This window comes from Echinops telfairi, unplaced genomic scaffold, assembly GCF_000313985.2.
Source record: "Echinops telfairi isolate 266 unplaced genomic scaffold, ASM31398v2 ScPeMD7_7469;HRSCAF=8507_1, whole genome shotgun sequence".
Lineage (NCBI taxonomy): Eukaryota > Metazoa > Chordata > Mammalia > Afrosoricida > Tenrecidae > Echinops > Echinops telfairi.
In genome coordinates, this window is record NW_022111373.1 from 53,548,365 (window position 1) to 53,557,006 (window position 8,642).

The following is an 8,642-nucleotide window of genomic DNA, read 5'->3' on the forward strand; positions in this document are numbered from 1 at the left end:
AAAAATGTTGTTATAATTTGAAAAATTTTAGAAAATTCCTGGCTCAACCTCCTGTGATAGTTCTGTGAAAACTAAATGGGAAGAGATTTTGTTTGGTAAAATTGACCCTTCATATTATTCCTTTTTTTTTTTATCCACTTGGCTATCTTACAAATATTTAAATATGTAATTGTGAATCTATGAGAGAGTTTAACTTTGTCTAATGTTGAAGCCTTCGCACAAGTGTTTTCTTTACAAAAGTTAAGAATAATATTAGTTTTATTTAAAAACCATATTTGTTACCTGACACAGCTTGTTGCTGTTCTATCACCTGAAGATAATTATAAGTTATAGCTTTCATTTCCTTTCAAGGAAGAAGGCAACAATTTTGAAACTATCTTTTTTTCATAAGTGCTGAAAATAAGAACTTTGGGGTTGTTTTTGGTTTTTTTTGGCAGTATTGTTATAAATAATCTGCCTAAACCATTAGCTGTAAATACGTTGTTAGAGATGTGCCAAGAGTAGACAACCCATTAAATTTTCTTTGTTTAAAACTATGCAGTTCTTTTGTTGGGTAAGACAATTTATTCATACAATCTTATAAAAATCATATTTAATAAAGGACAATCCGAGGTAACGAGAAAAAAAATGTCTTTATCCATAAGCAACCAGATGAGAAATAGATTTTTATTCAGTCACATCCTTTTAGTCAATGAAACAGCATTTTCATGCATATTGCACTCAAGTGATAATTAATATAGTCTAATTCAGGACATGATGCCTGAATTGATGTACTGTCATCGATACCCTATGTTAAAATCAAACCTTGACAGGGGTTTAACACCCTGGAACAGGTCATCAGACGATAATACTCTTTGCTTCTCAGTATTTGTCTTCAACGAAGCAAAGTATTACAAGATGGGGTAAAAAAAGGGGCGGGGGGAGGAAATAATTACAAATGAGGAGTGACTCGGGCTGTGAATGGAACATATGTTAGGCTAGGCAGAGGCGTCAGTGAATTATATCATTTCATGATGAAGCGGCAGTGGGGCTGAACGGGCCTATTTTAAACCTTGATGTATTTTATCTCTACTGTATTTGGACTGTCATCTTTGGAGAAAGACTTGGTGTAATTGAGAGTCAACTCCAATCTGCATGACTCGAGCCTGAAGTGGGGGCCAGATGAGCGTAGCTACGAAGGCCAGGAAGCTTCTAATAAGATAAAATGAACAATCCCTTTTTATGCCGTATACTTGTAGATGCATTCTGTGAAATACAGTTTGCAGAGTTATTGCTTGCAAATGTCATTCACACTACAAAGTTTGGAAAATGTTTTCAGAATTAAGATCTAAGAGGAGATCTGCTCATTTTAAGGGAATAGAATCAAAACCTGTTTTATATTAGGCCTTCCTTGAGGAAGCCTATTAGATGTAATAAGCATAATTTGGTTATAATATGTTTTCATTATATTTGATTTTATTTGGCTGTTTCACTAAAATCCTTGTCATTTTTTGTACATATTAAGTTAAACAGCCTTTAATAGTCATTCACATAGGCCTCTCTTTCTTGATATTTATCATGATAACTTCTGCTATAAGAAATCACTCCCTTCCCTGAATACTTTTTTTTTTAAGATCAGTTTATTGGGGGCTTTTACAGCTAACAATCCATACATCAAATGTATCAAGCATATTTGTACATATGTTGCCATCATTATTTTCTAAACATTTACTTTGTATTTGAACCCTTGGTATCATCAGCTCCTCTTTTTTCCCCTCCCTCTCCCACTCTCCACCTCATGACCCCTTAATAAATTATAAATTATTATTATTTTCATATCTTACACCAACCATTGTCTCCCTTCCCCCATTGTTTCTGTTGTTCAGCCCCTAGGTGGGTGGGGGATAGTTATGTGTCTTCACTGCAATCTGTTCCCCCTTCTTCCTCTCCTCTCCCCACTTCCCCTACCCGCCTGGTATTTCTACTTCCATTTCTGTTCCTGAGAGATTTATCTGACCTGGATTCCGTGTGTCATGAACTCTTATCTGTACCAGTGTACAGGCTCCGGTCTAGGCTAAAGTGGAAGGCAGCTCTGGGGTCATGATAATGGGGGGTGAGACGCCTCAAAGAACTAGAGAAATATTGTGTGTTCCATTGGTGCTATAATTCACCCTGGTTGACTCATCCTTTCCTGTGACCCTCCTGTGAGGGAATGTCCCATTGTCTACAGATGGATTTGTGGTCTCTTCTCTGAACCCCCTTATTCTCAACAATTTCGCTTGTTTGTTTGTGGTCTTTTGATGCCTGTTTCCTGACCCCGTCTACACCTCATGATCACAGGCTGGTGAGTTTCTTCTGTGTGGGCTTGTTGCTTCTCTGGTAGATGGTCACTTGTTTAACATCAAGCCTTTAAGACCCCAGGTGCTATATCTTTCAATAGCCAGGCACCATCAGCCATCTTCACCATATTTGCTCATGTTCCTATTTTGTCTTCAGTGATCGTGTTGGGAGGGTGAGCAGCACAGAATGCCAGGTTGTTAGAAAAAAATGTTCTTACATTGAGGGAGGGCTTGAGCAGAGGCCCAATATCAGTCCACTACCTCAAGGTATTGCCATATACATATGTGCACATAGGCCAATATCTCTATTTGTATGAATTAACATATTTACATATGTATACACTTATGTTTATACTTCTATCCATAGCTTTGCTTCCTAGATCTTCCTTCTGTTTCCTTTTACCTTCCCCCTGTCCCACCATCATGATCGCCCTTCTTCTGCCTCTTAGCAATTCCTCTCAGCTAACATCCCTAGGATTTCTATGTCCTCCTTATTGTTGGTTTTGATTCCCTAGTTGTTCCCCTGTCTGTGTCTTTATTTGCTCACCATTCCCTTCTCCCACCTCTTCCTCCCCCACTTCCCTGAATACTTTAAGCACTTCCTCCAACTGCATTTCATATTTCATAATGCATTCTGTTTTAACCATGCATGTATAGAGCTTATCTCTTCAACTCATATGTAAGCTCCTCAAGAGTGCAAACCATATGTCTGCCAGAGAACCAGGGACACTGTGTTCCATAGCAGGCACTCAGCAATGCTTGTTCAAAACTCAAAACATGCTGTCATTGAGTCGATGCTGACTCATAGCAACCCTATAGGGTAGGGTAGAACTGCCTCTGTGGATTTCTGAGACTGTAACTCTTTATGGGAATAGAAAGCTGCATCTTTCTCCCTCAAACAGCTGGTGGTTTCAAACTACTGACCTTGCAGGTAACAGCCCAATGCATAACCATTATGCCATCAGAACTCCTTGCAATGCTTGTTAGAGGAATTAATATTTTCAAATATGTGTGGATTGTACCTCAACATAAAGAAAACCAAAAGCCTGATAATGGACCAATTAAGCAACATCATGATAAACAGAAAATTTCATTTTGCTTGGGTCTACAGTCATCCCCCAGGGAAAAGGAGCGATCAAGAAATGAAAGGGTATTATTGAATTGGGCATTTTGGAGAGCATAGATGCACCTGACTCAATTCATGGTACTTTCACCGCCTGTCTAGATAGAAGGTCCGTAAACTTTAGTTTTGCCCAATCATGATGGTTTCACCGAGTCCATCAAGTAGGGAGTATATATATGCTTGTATATATTCCCTTACCCTCCTCTCACTGAATCTGCTGCACAAGACCTCTTTAGATATTGAAAATTAAGGATGTTATTTGAAAGACTAAGTTTCACCTGACCCAAGCCATAGTACTTTCAATTGCCTCATATGCATGCGAAAGTTGCACCTTGAATACAGAAGACCGAAGAAGAATGGACATATTTGGATGTGGTGCTGGGGAAGAATATTGAAAGTAACATGGACTGCCAAAAGAACAAACAGATCTTTCTTGGAAGTATGGCCACAATGCTCTGCTCCTTAGTGGCAAGGATAGCTAGACTTCATCTCACATCCTTTGGGCGTGTTGTCAGGAAAGATCATTCCCTGGAGAAGGACATCATGCTGGGTAAAGTAGAGAGGCAGTGAAAAAGAGGAAGGACAATATAGGAAAAATTGTGAGGGTAGCCCAGAACCAGGCTGAGTTTGTGGTGCAGAGAATCTCTATGGGTATGAACTGACTCAATGGCACAACATAACTCACAACAACAACAACAACACTGTCTGCTCTCTTCTTCCATGAGAATGAACTATTGCCAATATTAACTTTCATATAACCAAAAATTTGCTATTCCAGCTGTTATGAAATACAAAGTAATTTTAAAACTTTTTATTTTGAATTAAGATTCACAGGGGAGATCATCAGTTTTGCATTCATAGATGTTTTGGTTCAGCTCATCCATTGCAGTCCTCTCATTGTAGCACAACTTATCCCACTTTCTCCCTGTGTCTTCTGTTTCCATTCCTCCCTTTTTCCTAATCCTTTGAACCTTCTCTTTGGGTAAATGCTGTCCCTTTCATCTTAAATAGTTGATTATTCTACCACAGGGATGAGTTCAGTTCCAGGCATGAAGGGTAACTAACGGTCCTGGCCTCTGGTATCCCACCTATCTCTATCCAATTTGTGATATTTTGTTTTGCCATAGTCTTTGAGTTCCATCCTTTTTCTCTTAGAAAATAGAAGCAGACATTGCTATTTTCATATGAACCTTTATATATGTTTTATATGAACCATAACATGATTGATAAATTATTACTGTTTTCTGTGGCAGACTAGTCTACATCCAGCAGGATGTTTATCTTTTCCCTTTAAAATATAAGGGACAGTACATCAAAACTAAGGTTTTCATGCCGAAAGAAACAGACTTTGATCATTACCAAATTCGAAGAAAAAGGTAGGGGAAGCAATAGGCTAGACGTGTAGACAGGTGTTAACTTGGATAAAGGGGAGGACTGTATTCTTCAAGAAAGAGAAGAGGAAAAGGGGAGATAGGGCAAGTTATTGGGCATTTTGAATAAGTAGTTGAAGTTGTTGAATACAAAAATGATGATCTAAAATGTAAATCCCCAACTAACTTCACAATAGAAAGATAAGCAAAGTTAAATGAACATTTATTTAATGTTTTATTATATATATATATATATCAGACTGCTATCATTGCTATCTTATTTAGATGACTTTGCAAAGACTAATTAGCTAATTGATTTTCTTGAAATGTTTTTATTCAATACATTTCACCTATATAAATATATATTTATGTTGGGACAAAGGAATAAGATCAAATGGCAATTTAAATATATATCATTTGGGAGCTAGTTTTCATTTCTTTGAAAAATTAAGATTAAAGACTACAGCCTTCAATGTGGATTACACTTCAATGGGTCTATAAAGGTAGATATTGATGTTTTAACTTTTTTTTTTGAACCTTAACTTTGTGGTATTTACCTTTGAAAGACAAAAAGACACTCCAGTGGGCATGTAGATGGGATTGAAATAACACACCTTCATGAGTCAGTATTGACTGGATGGCCATGAGTTTGTTTTTGTTTTTAACTTTGATCTTGAATTTAAAGGTCCAAGATCCCTTCCGAAGCCACTATTTTGATTGTACTTTTTCAAGGCATCCTAACAAGTATATAACAGAGAATTTATCTACAGAATCCTAATGATAATATGACAAGCATCTAACTGAGAGGGTTTATCTGCAGCAATCTACTGATCACACACATATTTGTACATACTTGTTTGGAAAAAAAGAAAACATGCATGTATGAACTGGGAGCCTAAAAGCAATATCTTCTTACTTTTATATTTAAATTTTTTTAAATCATTTTATTGGGGGCTCGTACAACTCTTATCACAATCCATCCATCCATCCATTGTGTCAAGCACATTTGTACATTTGTTGCCATCATCATCTCAAAACATTTGCTTTCTACTTGGGCCCTTAATATCAGCTCCTCATTTCCCCCCCTCCCTCCCCCTCTCCCCTCTCCCTCATGAACCCTTGATAATTTATTAATTGTTGTTATTTTAACATATCTTACACTGTCCGACTTCTCCTTTCACTCACTTTTCTGTTGTCCATCACCTAGGAAGGAGGTTATATGTAGATCCTTGTAATTGGTTCCCCCTTTCTACCCCACCTTCCCTCCACCCTCCAGATATCGCCACTCTCACTACTGGTCCTGAAGGGGTCATCTGTCTTGGATTCCCTGTGTTTCCAGTTGTTATCTGTACCAGTGTGCATCCTCTGGTCTAGCCAGATTTGAAAGGTAGAATTGGGATAATGATAGTGAGGGGAGGAAGCATTTAAGAACTAGAGGAAAGTTGTATGTTTCATATTTGCTACCCTGCAACCTGACTGGCTCATCTCCTCCCCACGACCCTTCAGTAATGGGGTGTCCAGTTGCCTACAGATGGGCTTTGGGTCTGCACTCTGCACTCACCATCATTTACAATGATATGATTTTTTGTTCTTTGATGCCTGATACCTGATCCCTTCTACACCTCGCGGTCACACAGGCTGGTGTGCTTCTTCTATGTGAGCTTTATTGCTTCTGAGCTAGATGGTGGCTTGTTTACCTTCAAGCCTCTAACACCCCAGATGCTATATCTTTTGATAGCCAGGAACCATCAGCTTTCTTCACCACATTTGCTTATGCACCCATTTGTCTTCAGTGATCAAATCAGGAAGGTGGGCACCCACTAATATGATTCTTTTGTTCTTTGATGTCTGATACCTTGTTCCTTCTACACAGGCTGGTGTGCTTCTTCCATGTGGGCTTTGATGCTTCTGAGTTACATGGCCATAGCCGGGCACCAGCAGCTTTCTTCACCGCATTTGCTTATGCACACATTTGTCTTCAGCGATTGTATTGGGAAGGTGTGCATCATGTGGAATGCCAATTTAATAGAACCAAGTGTTCTTGTATTGAGTAAGTCCTTGAGTGGAGGTCCAATATCCATCTGCTGCCTTAATACTAAACCTATAAACATATGCACGTATACGCCCTAAATCAAGACCAACGGTTTTCAGTAGCTTTTGGTTTCAAACAGGAGCCCAGAGCCATGTCTTCATATGGTCTGTTGGCTAGTCAGTACCCCAGAGGGGAGTGGCCAGTTCAGTTGGAAGAAACATAGTCTATAGAATTAATGCCCTTTTTGTTTGTTTATTTTTTAAATCATTTTATTGAGAACGCTTACAATGCTTATTACAATCCATATATCAACTGAAAAAATATATATGCATGTAGATCTATTTCCCCACCATCCTATATAAATATATTTATGTATGTACATGCCTATATTTAGACCTCTATAAATACCCTTTGTCTCCTAGTTCTTACCTCTATTTCCTTTACTTTCCTTTTGGCCCACTATCATGTTCAGCCTTCATCTGGGTTTCAGTACTTTCTCTCGGTTACATTACCCTTGCTGAATCCCTACCAGGCCTTTCACACCCTCCTTGCTACTAATTTTGGATCACTTGTTGCTCTCTTGTCCCTGGGTTGGTCAACACCACCTCCTTACCTCCCCCTCTCCCATGTCCCTCTGGAACCATAGGTCCTATTGTTTTCTCCTCCAGACTGTTTGTCCAGCCTATCTTATCTAGATAGATCTGCAGAGATAATAATATGCACCAAAAAACAAGACATAGCAAGACAAAGCGACAAAAGAGAATACAACGATGACAACAAAAAAGAAAACCAATGACCCATAAAAGAATAAATTAATTTTTTTTAAAGAAAAAAAAACTGTAAATAGATCAAGTTATGGTTTTTGACCTCTTGGCCTGTCCTCCAGTCAAGTCCGATGGGGTGCCATGCTCTAGCCACAGAGTCTGTCCTTTGCACTCCCTCAGGAGCTCCCTGCTCTGCTCCCCACATTGCTCTGCCACACACCTTTAGTGATTTGCCTCGATGTGGGGGGGTTAGTCCGGGCCAATCCAGACACCGAGTCTCCAATGTTGTCCCCCATAGGACCATGGGTCAGCGAGAGATGTCATGTCTCATAGTGGGATCAGCCATATGGTCCACTCTGTGCATTGGTTGTTCAGAGCAGGGATATCGTCATCAAGGATTGATGGGCCAGTATGTGCTCCACTCTCTCTTCCTCTCCCTTCATTTGCTCCCATGTGCTCTGATCAGACACGTCCCTCTCCCAGAGCTGCAGCTTCAGTGCAGTCCTCTAAAATAATTTCTTCTGGGAAGAGGGGCAGTTGTCCACATAGCTGGTATGAGGGTATATTTAAAATTTTTAACTTTAACTACAAAATAAATTGTTTAGAACTTTGATTGTTAAAATGTTTTTATTAGAGAGAAATATAATAATTCAGAATTACCAGAACATAGCAATAATAAAAACTAGACCAATGTTATGGATGTTATTACTGTTTTGAAATAATCTACCAACAATATGCTCTCTTACTAACTAGTTCTGGGCAGACTTCTCCTAAAATAGTCTACCAACAATATGCTCTCTTACTAACTAGTCCTGGGCAGACTGCCCTTATGTGTACATACTTGGAATGCCATTGACTTAGGTTATATGTTTTTTAAAGAGGAAAGGTCAAGTTGTTAGTGGGTTTTTTCTCACTGTACAATAGTAAGTTCAAAGCCTCTAAGAACTAATGTTGTGTAATATCCACTTGATTTTCAACTCAAAGCCACACAATGTAGCAGATTAGAACTTTCCCGTAGACTAGTGGCGCTGTGGG

The 8,642-nt window shown here is 38.8% G+C and overlaps 1 non-coding gene across 1 annotated transcript; it reads left to right on the plus strand.

Moving 5' to 3' along the window:
- Window positions 1-6,931: 6,931 nt before the first annotated feature.
- On the plus strand, window positions 6,932-7,066 carry LOC115873899. The gene has a single exon (XR_004048671.1). It is a non-coding gene; the product is annotated as a small nucleolar RNA SNORA2/SNORA34 family (small nucleolar RNA).
- Window positions 7,067-8,642: the final 1,576 nt, after the last annotated feature.